At 45.6% G+C, this 14,331-nt stretch overlaps 1 protein-coding gene across 2 annotated transcripts in view; it reads left to right on the forward strand.

Moving 5' to 3' along the window:
* The window catches only part of YEATS2 (YEATS domain containing 2), a 1,326,518-nt gene that overhangs the window by 306,576 nt on the left and 1,005,611 nt on the right, over positions 1 to 14,331 (forward strand). The gene's annotated exons all lie outside the window — the stretch shown is intronic.

Below are 14,331 nucleotides of genomic sequence, written 5' to 3' on the forward strand. Positions count from 1 at the left end.
TTCCTGTCTGTATATGTTGTAGTAGATAAAGTGGAAAGAGAGGATAAACCGAAGTGAGAGAAAGAGTCAAAACGTTATTACTAAGATCACCCGCTTTCACCTTGCTCAATGATCACTCTGCTGACCTGTGTTGCTTTCCACCTTTTTTCTCAATTATTCTACACCCTTCCTCTTTTCTTTTCATCAGAAGTAGCGTGTTGCTACCAGTAGTTAACAAACCATCAGTTGTAACTAGAGTAAACAAAGGAACGTAAGGTTGAGAATCCTCTCCTTGGCAGCTCATTCTATGATTCATTAAGGAAAATCTCCAAATAAAAGCCCATTACCTTCCAGGTGTTGACAGTATTCATACGGTTGCTTTAAGCTTTATTTTCCAAAAGAGTCACTAGTGGGCCATAGACAATAAACTGCATCAAAATGGTTTTTGTGATTGGGGATTTCATATGTTTAGGCAAAATATTTGTTTGCTACAGAGAGAAACCAATAATGCTCAAACTTCTTCACTATATTCCACCAGCCATTGATATTCAGCAGTATGCTTTTGATCAGTTGGTCAGGGAAATGTCTGTACACTCTTGGGCCGGTTCAACTAATTTAGTCAACCCTAATCAAAATGAGACATTCCAGAACCACAGCATTTCTAATTGCAACAGAGTGGTCAAGACACTAGTGGTACACAGATCAACTTGATACGTCTCAGAGACCTCACAAGAAGATGAAATCTTCCAAAATACTATGTGAATGTTTTGAAGGAAGCAATATAGGCCTGCTCTCGCAAGGACTCCATCAGGTTTTGGACCATTGTTAAATGATGGAGTGACGCATCTGTGGATCCTATGTACATCAATATATCCCCGCAATTATGGATTGAGCCCTTTTATTGTCTTTATTCTTGTATTGTCTCATTGAATTAATTGAGTTTTGTTCGGGGGACAAGGGCAACTGAAGACTTTACAGAGACAAAGGACCCGTTTTTTACTACGAGTGATGTTATGTCTGCCTTAAGTGCTATAACTAGAGCCAAAGCCCCTCGTTTGGACTGCATACCGGCTGACATTTTTTGTTTGAAAGAGATATATGGGCACAAAACATACTCCTGTCGGCAAATACATTCGCATGTGGTGCCCCAATCCCAGTCACATGGAAGGGAGCAGAGATCATCCCAATATACAACAAGCATTGGCATAGCCAATACGTCTCACCTTTGGGACCTTATAAGTGTTTAGCCATGCAACGGTTGATGTTGTTGTACCAAGGATATTGTGCTGCATAACTACTTGTAAGGTCCCAAAAGCGAGACCTATTGGCTTTGCCAATGCTTGTTTAAGGAGGGGTCCCGCAAGGACGGGACCAGTGAGGGTTCACACTGATACGAGGAGAAATGAGAGAGTTAACGATCCTAGCGGAAGGCAGACTTGGATAGGGGGGGGGGGGCGCAACCTGAATTAAAAATCCCCCAGGGAGCGTGATAAATTGAGGGTGCACGTACAATGAAATATATATTCACCATCACCGGGGCCACGGGCTCCTTCAAGGTCAGACCCAAGGAAAGGTAGTGCACAACCTCTAGCGGGTGCCATGACACTCAACTGGCAGCAGTCTGGTGCTTAGGTATATTCAGGTGAATATGATTCCTGATACCGGGGACAGTCGCAGCGGTTTTCTTTACTGTGATTCTGGTCGGTGGAACAAAAGGGGTCTTGTCTTTCACAAGTCTGCAAGGTAAAGTGAGGTGAGTAGAGGACCAGCGTCAATGCCCCCTGCGCACAGATGCCTTTTCGGCAATGCTTTCATGCAGTTTGCTTAATTCCGGAGTACTATGGTGGCCCCAGATAGCGCAGGTGATCGCCCTGCAGAACAAGCATAATATATGGCTCCCCAAGGTTGTGGACCCCCGGAGCAGCAGGAGTCCCTCGAGCTCATTGCGCTTTGGTGTGTTTTTTAGGCCTCATGACTGTTTGCACTTTTTACAGGTACTGCATACTTCATGGTCAGTCAGGAGTATCCCACGAAGGGCCCTCAGGTGCGTCTTAGATGGATATTCCCCATGTGGAGGTTGTGAAAGGGCTCAGGTGTTTCAGGGAGTACGAGCAGTGTCTCACCAGCCCCCCCAGTAAGACCACGTTGGCTATGGAGTTCTTTAGTTACATGGGAGAGCCCATCACAGTGTGTTCCAAGGTCCAGAGATTTCAAATTAAAGGTGTGCATCAGACATCCAGGTGCACTGACTTGGTCGGGCCACCAGGCTAATCTACTTCCAAGGAGGAAGGTGCAGCACCCGCCCTCCTTATAGGTCGTGCAGCTTTGGCTTGTCTTCACCACTACAATACTGCTCACCTGGGCTCCACGGCCGGTCTTGTCTTGGGGGGTGAAGGTGGATTGCCAGGGTCATGATCAGAGGCACCAGGTGTCCACCCCGCAAGGCCAACACACTCGCCGCTGCACGCAGTGTTGTATAGCTCCTATATATCCTTATATCGTGTTAAGTTAGCATAGGTACATTTCAGATTTAAACGCCATTTTTCCTTTCTTGCAACTTCTGCACACGACCCTTAATTGTTGACTTAGCTTTCAACCTAGTGGTTTGCCGTGGTGTATGTGAGAATAATATGTTATTGCTCTGATATCAGTCTTGTTTAATAAACCATGTCTGCACGGAGAGTGCTGAAGTTTCAGGAGCAACACGATATGGAATTGTTATGAGGTCTGATCTCCACGCCTTCATAGTCATAACACAAGTGCAGCCTTTGCCAACTTGGGCTTGAGGCGGGATTGATATTGCTTTGCACGAGAATTGTTAACACACTTGATGCGGTGCACATGCAGAGAGAGCTGGTGTATGCTGATGTGATTCCTTCATGCTAGGACACTAAGGTATGGGCCCGCCCTAAAACAACCCAAAGAGACCTTCTTAGCTAATAATATAATATATGTGTTAGGGAGGGTGAGATATAAGTGTTGTTAACTCTTATTCATTACAGCATGTTAACATGCTGTCACCATTCGCTTTTTATGTCTTAGTAACTATGCTGATAATTTTGCTACTGATAATAAGTATACTTGTATTATCAAAGATACTGCGCCTGAGAAGACGGCATTAGTAAATAAACATTTCAAATGCACATGTGTCTTCTTTACTCCATGTTCTGGTTTGTAATGATAATATAACGAAAGAGTGTTCATGAGTCCCACGTACCCTGAGGTACTGTAAGTTCATGTTCTGGTTTGTCTAAACATTGGGTGTTTGATATGTCCAATGAGACACTGTAGCTAGCTCGGTAAGGGGTGAGTTGGTTGCTAAGGTAAGTTTTGGGACATCCTAATTTGCCGAGGTTCCACTCCTCTGTGCACAGTTCTGTGTGAGTACAGAAACCCTGCAACATGGCGCCCAACGGTTTCGGTGGTCTTATATCATGACACTCGAGTAGTTTATCGTTCATGCCTTAACCCCTTCACGTCCGTTTCCGGAAAACGGGGTGTTGGTGAAACCTACCTATTTTTTGAAATAGGTCTTTATTCAAGCTTGATTCTTACTTAAACGGTTTCTTTGAGTTACTACCCAGTTGTGCTACAAAGTGTTCTTTGTGTTTACTTGTTTCCAATTCTGTGATGGCGGCAGCGGTGGCTATTGCACAGCATAGTCGCGTAGCGGTACGCAACCATCTTCAGACGTACCAGGTCCCAGTAGATGGGATGGCTGTGATTTTCGTGGTAAGTGCAGATCCGGCGTTTCCTTACGAGTTGTTTTACTCTTGGGTTACGTTTCCGGCTGTGGACGCTAATTCTGGTTTGTACCACTCCTACACCGCCTCGGATGTCCCGGCTGAATATACGCCATACAGGGCGTTGGAAATACCTATTGATCATTGGCAGCATCGAGTTTGGTTTGATGGCGCCCTCCCCCACTCTTTGTCCCGTGCGAGGTTAGGTCCACTCTCGATTCCAGGTACGAATTGGCCTGCATTGGGTGGCTTTACCCCGCACCCGAATCACGGGGCTTGTACCCTGGCAGAAATTCGCAGGCTACATGTAGTTTCCATTTCCGTGATTCGTGCTTTAGTGCAATACATTGGTTGACATCTTCCTGGTGGTCCCCAGGGGGGTGCGGCCGCTCCCATGGAACGAGGCGGAATGCGTCTCAATCCAGTGATGGTAAATTCGGTTTTTGGTGCGCGTCCTGTTGACAACGATGACTTCCCATTCTGGCTAGCGGAGAAGTTTGATCAACTGGAGGCGGTTTTTCCGAATTCTACTCCTGCTGATAAACATAGAATGTTGACGATTACTCTACCGAAGGATATTACTCCTGAACTTGCTGACTGTGAAAGCTGGGGAAAAACTTTTGCGGCAGTTTATACGAGGTGCTTCGGCACCCCGTCTATGAATGCCCTGCCTGAAATCATTAGACGTGTTCAGAATGATCACGGTCCAGAGGCAGCGGTGGAATTGGGTATGCGCCTGTGTGGTTCTTTTGAGATTGTAAGTGATCTCATTCTCTCCAATGTTAAAGGAGATGCAGTTAACTTTCAGGTGTCGAATGCTTTGGCTGCTCTGCCCGATGCCGACAAACCCCGCCAGTTAGCAAAGATTGTAGTGGCCGCTTATAAAACGATTGGCCGCACAAGTAGAGGTCTGAAATATTTTCCAGTGAAGGATAAAATACAACCACAGGGACAATCTGCAGTGACAGATGCCCAGCCCAAGTCCAAGAAATCGAATTGGCCTAAAAAACAGACACAGGGGAAGCAGACAGTGCAGACTCAGGGTACTTTTCCTGCAATACAAGCTCCTGCGCCATCCGAAAAAGTTTATGATTTGCGCGACCGCGCGATGATTAAATCACCTGATCGTTTTCAGGGTTCTGATCAACGCTCTCCTCGTTCCTTTCAGGACACATCGGCCCCGAAGACCGGTGGAGGAGGAGGGGGTGGACGTGGACGTGGTGGCCAACAAGGACGTGGTCAGTCCCGCCAGACGGACGGCGCTGTGAAGCAGGAGGATTCTACGCCTAGGCGTCCGCAGTTTGCGAAAAAGAAAGTCGCAGCCTTAACAGCGCATCGATATGCCACAGATAGTGAGAACGCGGCTTCGGAATCTGACGTGGGCTCTGACCTTGCTGGACAGCGCGGCGGAGATAACCGTAGTCAGAGAGGCGCTGCGTCCACTGCTGAGGGTGACAGCGACTGATGTCTACGTTGTGATAGAAACAGCGGATACGAGACTTGCTCCCCCTGAAAGACTATATGAAATTGTCCTGTTAATTGAAGGTGACATACAGCGTACCGTTAAAGGTGTATTTTGGGAGAATCTGTCTTCTACATATATTTTGCTTTCGGAGGCTGACTGGCCCCCACCTTTTGTGCTCGCGGCGCCGCGAGGGGAGGAGGTGATCCTACCCAGTTTCGCGAACACTGTCTCGAAAGAGCATGCGCAGCATTTTGCAGAAGAGTGGGCTCGGGCTCTCGCGCCGGCTCTGTACCGTAACCAATGTGGTTGGGATAAATTGTCGCCTTGCCACGAAATTCCGTTGCGGTCTCAGCCGCAGCCTCAACCTCAATATCCCATTCGGCGTGAAGCAAAATCTTCCGTCGCGGAAATCCTTGAACAATTGGAATATCAGGGAGTTATTGAAACGTGTGTGTCACCGATGAATAATCCCCTTTTTACTGTGAATAAACCTGACGGATCATATCGTTTGGTTTTGGATTACCGGCATTTAAACTCGCATTGCCGTAACTGTGCAGTACAGAATACCCACGGCTCTGCCCTAGTGGATAGTCTCGTGCGTAAGCGTTTCAAGACAACGCTTGACATATCCAATGGTTTTTATGCCCACAGATTGGACAGCTTTAGCTCCCAATGGACCAGTTTTACAAGCGCTGGAGTCCAAAAGCAATTCCGGCGTCTTCCAATGGGCTACAAGAATAGTCCTGGTATATTTACCGCTCGAATTGTCTCTATTCTGGAGGCACTAGACCCTGATGCTTTTTCTTATGTGGATGACATATATCTCACAGACGACGATATTTGGGAGCATCTGTGTCGTGTAAATTCTCTTGTTTGCAACTTCGCGGACATGGGTTACAAATTCAACTTTGCAAAATCGCACATTGCTGAACACACAGTGTTGTTTTTGGGCTATGAGCTCAACAATGAAGGAAGAGGTTTGGCTCCTCACTTCTTAGAGAAGTGCGCACAATTGCGCGCACCAACGACACTGAAAAAATTACAGTCTTTACTGGGCTTTTTGAATTTCGGCAGAACTTACATTCCGGAATATGCCCAGCGTATCAAGCCTTTGTATGCTTTGATACAACCAACTTTCTCAAAATCATGCTGGCTGCCTGAGCATTCAGCCATTTTGCAATCTTTGCAGGCTGATCTGCTCGCTTCTAAATATTTACTGACTCGTGATAACCACACCAACCTGGTCATAAGAATAATTCCTGGGACGGTGGGTTTCACGTACCTCACTTTTAATGAAGGTGACACGGTACCTATTGCTTACAAGTCACACTTGTACACTTCGGCTGAGATGCGGTTTCCCACAGTGGAAAAGGTTTTAACTGCTGTACAGATGGCAATTCTAAAAGAACGTGCTCTGTCACAGGGGAAGCGCATGCTAGTGGTAACACCCTGTCCTCATTTAGAGGCAGTCACGAAAGCCAGTGTACCAAATTCAAAGGCTTTGCACCCTAGGTGGATTCAGTGGGCTGCGTCATTGTCATCCGCAGATGTCATGTTTATTTTTGACGCTTCCTTACGGTCGCAGGAGTACTTGCAGTATGAATTCGTTCATCCTGCTCCTCTGGCGATGCGACCTTTGGAAGACTTCCATTGCATCATTTACACTGATGGGTCGGCGCAGGTTGCGCATGGCTCTAAACATGCCTACGTTTCCGCATGCGCCATTGTGGTCGGTGCTATGTTGAATGATGAGTTCGTTTCCAGGGAGGTACACACGTTGCCCCTGGGCGATTGCACCGCACAATTGGCAGAGCTTCGTGCTCTCTTACTAGCTTTGGAGTACGCAGATCCAAGTGTTACTACTCTAATTGTAAGTGATTCTTACTACTGTGTCCAGTCTTACAATGAAAACTTGTTCTTTTGGATTCAAAATGATTTTCATGATTCCAAGGGTAGCACAATAAAACATAAAATGATCTGGGTTCGAGTGGCAGAGCTTAAGGCTATGTTGCCACTCGTTTATGTGATTCATACTCTCGGTCATCAGCGCGTGGGAGTTCACGCTGTTGGCAACTCGCTTGCTGATGAAGCGGCGAAATCAGCAGTATCTACATACTTAGTTGCAGCAGTTACTAGGTCTAAAACCAAGATTGATAGCGACATCTTGGCAGCGATTGCTGCCTCTGAGAAGGGAAGTAAACATCCTGCGGGGTTCCCTTCGAAGTATAGTCATAACACAAGTGCAGCCTTTGCCAACTTGGGCTTGAGGCGGGATTGATATTGCTTTGCACGAGAATTGTTAACACACTTGATGCGGTGCACATGCAGAGAGAGCTGGTGTATGCTGATGTGATTCCTTCATGCTAGGACACTAAGGTATGGGCCCGCCCTAAAACAACCCAAAGAGACCTTCTTAGCTAATAATATAATATATGTGTTAGGGAGGGTGAGATATAAGTGTTGTTAACTCTTATTCATTACAGCATGTTAACATGCTGTCACCATTCGCTTTTTATGTCTTAGTAACTATGCTGATAATTTTGCTACTGATAATAAGTATACTTGTATTATCAAAGATACTGCGCCTGAGAAGACGGCATTAGTAAATAAACATTTCAAATGCACATGTGTCTTCTTTACTCCATGTTCTGGTTTGTAATGATAATATAACGAAAGAGTGTTCATGAGTCCCACGTACCCTGAGGTACTGTAAGTTCATGTTCTGGTTTGTCTAAACATTGGGTGTTTGATATGTCCAATGAGACACTGTAGCTAGCTCGGTAAGGGGTGAGTTGGTTGCTAAGGTAAGTTTTGGGACATCCTAATTTGCCGAGGTTCCACTCCTCTGTGCACAGTTCTGTGTGAGTAGAGAAACCCTGCAACAGCAGTCCCCAAGCTCAGGCCCCATGGATACATCTGCGATGCTGTGGGGAGTCGGGTAGTGCCGCTGCCACAGGGTGAAGGGCTCCGTCAGGGCACTGCTCCTTTTATTGGTGAAATGAGGCCGTCCATGCAATGCTAGTGCCCTCTCGGTGTCACCTGCGGCGTAGCAGATTTCTTAACGGCGGCCACCATGTTGAGGTCACAGCCAGCTTTACCAGACAGTCGCTCCGAGTTGTCAAGAAGGGATTGGGCCGCAAATAGGGCCATCCAGCACTCACCGATAGATCCCCCAGCGGGGGTCAGGCCATGCGGGGGCCCGTAGTGTGCTGCATCTGTCCCCTTGTGATATAGAGAAGGCGTAGCTCAGAACGAACACTGTTACTCAGGCACGCTCCCTCAAAGCTTAATTTAAAAGTATGTCAGAGTGAAGGAAGCGGCTTGTGTTTCCAAAGAAAACAAGCATTGACAAAGACCAAAGGCTCGCATATGACGCCAGACCAATTGGCTTTGGCAATATTAGTCTTAGGAGATGTAACAGAAAACTTATTACGGATGAATGAAGTTACTTTTTCCTACACTTACTGACATTTGGGTGCTCATCGGAAGGGGGGAGCAGCCTCCTGCTCATGTAGAGCTTTGCTTTTAAACGTGTGGTAAACTTTGTACTTTAGGTCACAATTCTTAAAAGCAGTTTATAGACTCTGAACACCTTGCAACAGAGGAATAGCTGCCGTTAGTGCAGCAGGGCAGTGAACCAGGGTGCAGAGGTGCGAGATGCCCACTGCACCGTTTGTGTGGCGGTCTTCTACTACCCAACAAAGGGGCAGTGGTGCTCATGTTCATTACTCGGATAGAGCCGACTGAACACGTCACACGGCAATGCTTCACACACGAGAAACGCTTTGTACATTCCCGACAGACCAACGCTGTGTGCCACATACCTTAAGCTGTCTTAGAGCTGGCTGAGGGCTATACTGGGGTGATGGAAGTAGTGAGGGTGACTACAAGTGTAAAGGCAATCTCCTCTACCAGCGGACTCATTTGGAATCCTGAGCTTGCGATAAAGGGAAAGAGCGCGCACTTCGCGTGTAAGCAGGGGGAGGGGGCCTGAGCAATTCCTTTGCGGTAGAGTGTGACCATATGGCGCCGCACACTCCCGCAAGGAAATCGCCAGACGTGCACGGGTTGCCATTGCAAGCAATACAAAGCATGCACGTTTTTGCCCCCAGAGCTGTGCCGATGGTATTAGGTCTCTCTCCTATGCAGCGCATGCACGATGCGTAGGCGAGACCTAAAAAGGGGGATGGATCTGTCCCTGCAAAGTACATGCTGACCAGTTTGATTGACTATATACAGAAGACCGTTGCCCGATTGATTTCAAGCAAAATCGAGGAATGGGTAGAAGAAAAGGCTTTCTCTCTGGTTTCTGGAAAAAGGTGTCTACAATTGATCAAATCTTCTGCTTCCTTTTACTTTATTGGAAGTCCATGATGGTCAGCGGAGATACAATATATGTTGCCTTCGTCGACCCGAAGTCTGCCTTCGATCTGGTCCAGTGTGACCGGCTATGGCAGTTCTGAGTAGGCTGGGCCTTCCCTGACAAACTCTTGGTACTCCTGATTCGTCTCCACAAGGAAAACTTTACACCGGTCCGTTGGGGATCTCAAGGACAGGTGACAGATCGATTCTCCATCACAAAGAGCTTCCACCAGAGGTGTGTGCTGGAACCAACTTTGTTTGCCCTTTATCTCAATGATGATGTCTCCTATTTCTCTTCCCTAACTACTGCTGCTCCGTGCTTGGCGGGTACTAAGACACTGATCCTCCTTTTTGCAGATGACACCTTATTGATTTCCAAAACCAGACTGGTTTGCAACTTGCATTAGATCGTTTTCTAGAATTTTGCTCCTCCCCAGGTTTGGAAATCAATTGCGTGAAGACAAAGATAATGTTCTTTAACAAACGTAGATCCTTTAAAGGGAAGCTTGAGTTAGAGGGTGAACTACTAGATAGTGTAGAGATCTTTAGCTATTTGGGAGCAACTGTATCCTCGAACCTCTAATAGAAACCTCAGCTGGATCTTTTAACTCTTAAACACAGGCAAATAGCAGTTGCCATAGCTAGGGAGTACAACAGATCTCTCACAAAATCCATTGCTCCAACTTTGCAAATCTATGATGCCAAAGCCATTAGTGGATGCTTTTATGGCTCAGAGCTATGGGGGTTTTCAGATCTTTCCACGCTGAGCAAATAAAAAAACTGCTTCCCGAGGAATCTGGTCCACTTACCGCAAAGCACACCCCTTAAATCTTTGATGATGGGCATGGCAGATAGAGCTAAATTGCCGTCCTTGTTGTTCCGGAGGAGGCTGTGGTCTCAGCCTGAGCTGGCACAATATGGTGTTGCATTAAAGGATAATCAAGTTCAAGTAGTTTATTTGCATAGTTAATTAAAACCGTTGCAGCACAAACAATGTATTCAATAAAAAATTTGTCATATACATTCTTAAAACATATTCATTCATGTTACTTATATCAAAAACCCATGCTAAAAAGCTTGCTAGTTTTGAGCAAATATAGCAGCATAGTGACAAGACAGTTTTATCTGCTAAAGTTATGTGATAAAAGTATCCTCAAAGCCGCCTTGCACATTTGCATATGTTTTTCTGGCTAGGTTCCTAATGACTCCAATTCTGGCATTTTGCTTCCGCACAGTCTCAAAAATGTTACTGCTCTGCAGTTCATTTGTGGAACACTAGGTGCAAATCATGCCAGCAGGGCTTGCCTCCTGGTTTGAATACCTCGTAGATTTAAAAGTTGTTTCAGCAATTTCTTTCGTTTCTTTGAGGAGTTCTTTACAGGAGCATAGTAAATGCAGCAGGTCTTCCTGAGCCGATCCGCATAATCGGCACACAGAGCCTGCTTTGTTGCGTAGCCAGGGTAGAAGATGCTGTGCGCAGGGGAGCAGTCCAAATCTTTATTTCATAAAGGCAATTTTTATGTTTTTGTCATATCCCAGGTTAAAATAAGCTTGGGCGCCCAGCTTCGTATATGTATTCAGAGTCATCCATCCACGGGCTCTCTTTGATAGTGTGACCTTGTCCTCCAGCCATGAGAGTAGTTTCACAGTCTTTCACACTCATTTTTTAAAGGTTAGGGTGGTTGTTGATGTTTCCCAAAGTTGGTTTAACCCCAATTTGTGTAGACTGCTGTGAAGGTATTTTGCAGCTGGTGATATAGCGTGTGATTGTAACTCCTTCCACAGCTGTTCGTTTAGCGTTCCCCGAGGAGCTTGTCGCACTTTATCACATGCAGTGAAAAAGGCCCCTTGTCTGGCAAATGATTGTTTCAAGACGCCAAACTCAAGTCTAATTTGTGCAGGTGAAGTGTATTTCGGCAGCCCAAAGATGACCCTGTATGCAGTTGTTACTGTGGCATCGAGTGTTTTCGCGTCTCTGCCTTTCTGTGCCTCGCTGCCGTAGGTTATTGTTGGTAAGAGTTTGGCACAAACCACCTCAGCGAGTGGCAGGATCGATGGGCCAGTTAATTTAGAGTTTAATGTTTTTAGAGAGAGTGCTAGTATTAAACCTTTATGCCTTATGCTATTCTTCTGTGCCAAGAAATGTCCGCCAGTATCCAGCTTCACGCCAAGATATTTATATTGTGTTGTATCTTCCATTCTGGTCTCCCCCCAAAACCAAGCTGCAGTTTGTCGCCTTTTTTCCCCGTTTGTCATTGTTCTTGCTTTGTCCAAGTTGATCATTAAATCATTTGCTTGGGAGAAGTCCCTCGTTGTGTTTATGAGATGTTGTAGCCGTACTTTTTTTTTTGCTGATCAGGACTATGTCGTCTGCATAAAGAAGACAGGGTAGTGCTGTGTCTACTAAATCCGTGGCATGTGAATTGCAACTGATTAGCAGCTATGAACAAATTAAAAAGAGTGGGTGCTAAAACACGGCCTTGTTTCAACCCTTTTTCCGTGGGTATGTGTCTTGACAGGAAAGTTCCATTACCCAGCTTCACCTGTAGCCACGTGTCCATATGCAGATTTATTATCAAGTTCAGAAGGGACTGTGGAAGCCCCCAACGATGCAATTTGGACCAAAGTCTAGTACGATTGACATGATTAAAAGCAGCCTTGTAGTCGATAAAGCATAGGTATAGAGACGTCCGTGTAGCCTCGGCCTTGTCCATAAGCATAGCCATGCTTAATATGTTAGTTATTGTCCCGACTAATTTTGCAAAGCCGGTCTGTTGTAGGGGAATTGCGGATTTTTCTTTCACCCATGCCTGGAGATCCTTCAGTAACAAACCTGCGAAGAATTTTGCTTCATTATCTAATAGAGCCACTAATCGGTAATTTTGTGGTTCCGACTTATCTCCAGATTTGTGGATAGGAGAAATGATTGAACCTCTCCATGAGCTGGGCAAGATGTTCAGCGTTCTAATTTCTCTGAAGAGTGAGTCCAGTGCGTCTGCCCCAAAAATTGCCTCCTGTTTGTAGAGTACTGGTGGAATTCCATTTGGGCCAGGAGCACCTTCTCTTCTCACCTTTCCTATCTGCCTTTTGATGGCATCTATATGGTTCATTTGGTGGACCTCAGTTGGTGAGTCTGACCCTGGTTTCCCAGTCGGCGAAGTTGGTTTCGGTCCTGGGTTCATTTTGACAGGCTTGATACTGCTCGCTGTGTGCAGTACCTTGTTGGAAGTGGGACCTGAGATATGTTGCCCAGAATTCCTCTGTGATAAAGGATGTGATGACTGCTGATAAATTTTGTAAAGTTAAATGATTAAGACAGGTGCATAAGCTGCTCGTAGCCATCGATCTTAGGACTTACTGGTTTAATCTACTCCTAAGGTTATCCTCAACAGCTAGGCTGCTGAAGGAGCTTTACTGGAGGTAGTCGGATGGAAATGCAGTTAGAGCGAGTATTGGCTACCCGCTGATTGTAGGCTTTCATGATTTTAAATCCAGTTTTCTTCTAGAACCATACTGCGATTCAATCACTGTACTTTTAGATAGGAAATTATATTTTCAGTTTAGGACAGGTACTTTGTCTCTCAAGACTTTTACTTCTAGATGGGCCCCTGACAAAGATGATGTATGTCCAATATGTAATGCCGCTTCTGAAACTGTTGGGCATGTCTTTCATGCCTGCTTTGGGCATGATTGCATTCTCCGTTCATGGATCAAAACCCTATGCAGGTTGATGGGGACTCGCAGTAGTCAAGGTGCCCTCAGAATACTTAGATTGGATCTAAATCAGGCATTTGTATGTGCTGTTGCTAAGTTTCTGGGTAAAATGTGGGTCATACGTGCAAATTGCAATGGCCTGTATTGATTGATCTCACTGACATCCTTTGAACTGTATAAGCAGTTAGCACAACAATTGCCTATGTGCACTTAGTGTGAGCATATGTGTGGTGATCACCTTAATACTTGCATGTATATCTCCTGGATTTTTATTGGAATTTGTTATTATCCATTGCACCATTTTGGTCTTCTTTGGTAAATAGAGGATGTAGCTGTTTTAAAATCTCTATTCAAAACCTTTTATCTGGTTTTAACGGTATTATATTCTGTAATGTATTGCTTTTGCATTTTCTCATATTGTTTTATCACGTTTTATATAGCTTTATATTTGTTGTATGCTTTTATGACTTCTATTGTTGAATAAAACAGCAATTGATTGATTGATAATGCCTGGCAAGTGTTGAAAATGCAGTTTCAGGTTTCATCATCTGTGAGCCTGATACGCCAATATCGTACAGTCAGGTCAAAGGTGCTGAGATACTTGGCGGCAGGCAGTGTATCAACAAGCTCATCTGCCCTGGTGATCGGATGGACATCAGTCTTCGTTACAGCATTGAGACTCTGCAGTCTAACCAGAACCTAATGTCTCTGTTTTATGAGTACAAGGACTGTTGGACAAGCCCAAAGGCTATCTGAATGCTCAGTTATCCCCGACTCTAGTATCTTCTGGACATCAGTCCCGATGCAATCTCCAAAATGATCAGGCTGCTTGTAGATTTTACTTTGTGGTGGGCACTCCAGGTAGTCTGACTGGGTATCAGAGAAAAGAGTTCTGGGAACTGACTAAGTACTTGTCTGCAGTCAGTTTGTTGATGGAGTAGGCTTGGTAGACCGCCTCACTGACCATCTACTGAACCATCAACTGGGCTGTGTGAGAGTTGATCAGAGAGAGAATAGGTCTCTTCCCCTGTCCCTCATCAGTGGCCATGAGAAAGCTTATGTCAGCCC

Source organism: Lissotriton helveticus, chromosome 11, assembly GCF_964261635.1.
Source record: "Lissotriton helveticus chromosome 11, aLisHel1.1, whole genome shotgun sequence".
Lineage (NCBI taxonomy): Eukaryota > Metazoa > Chordata > Amphibia > Caudata > Salamandridae > Lissotriton > Lissotriton helveticus.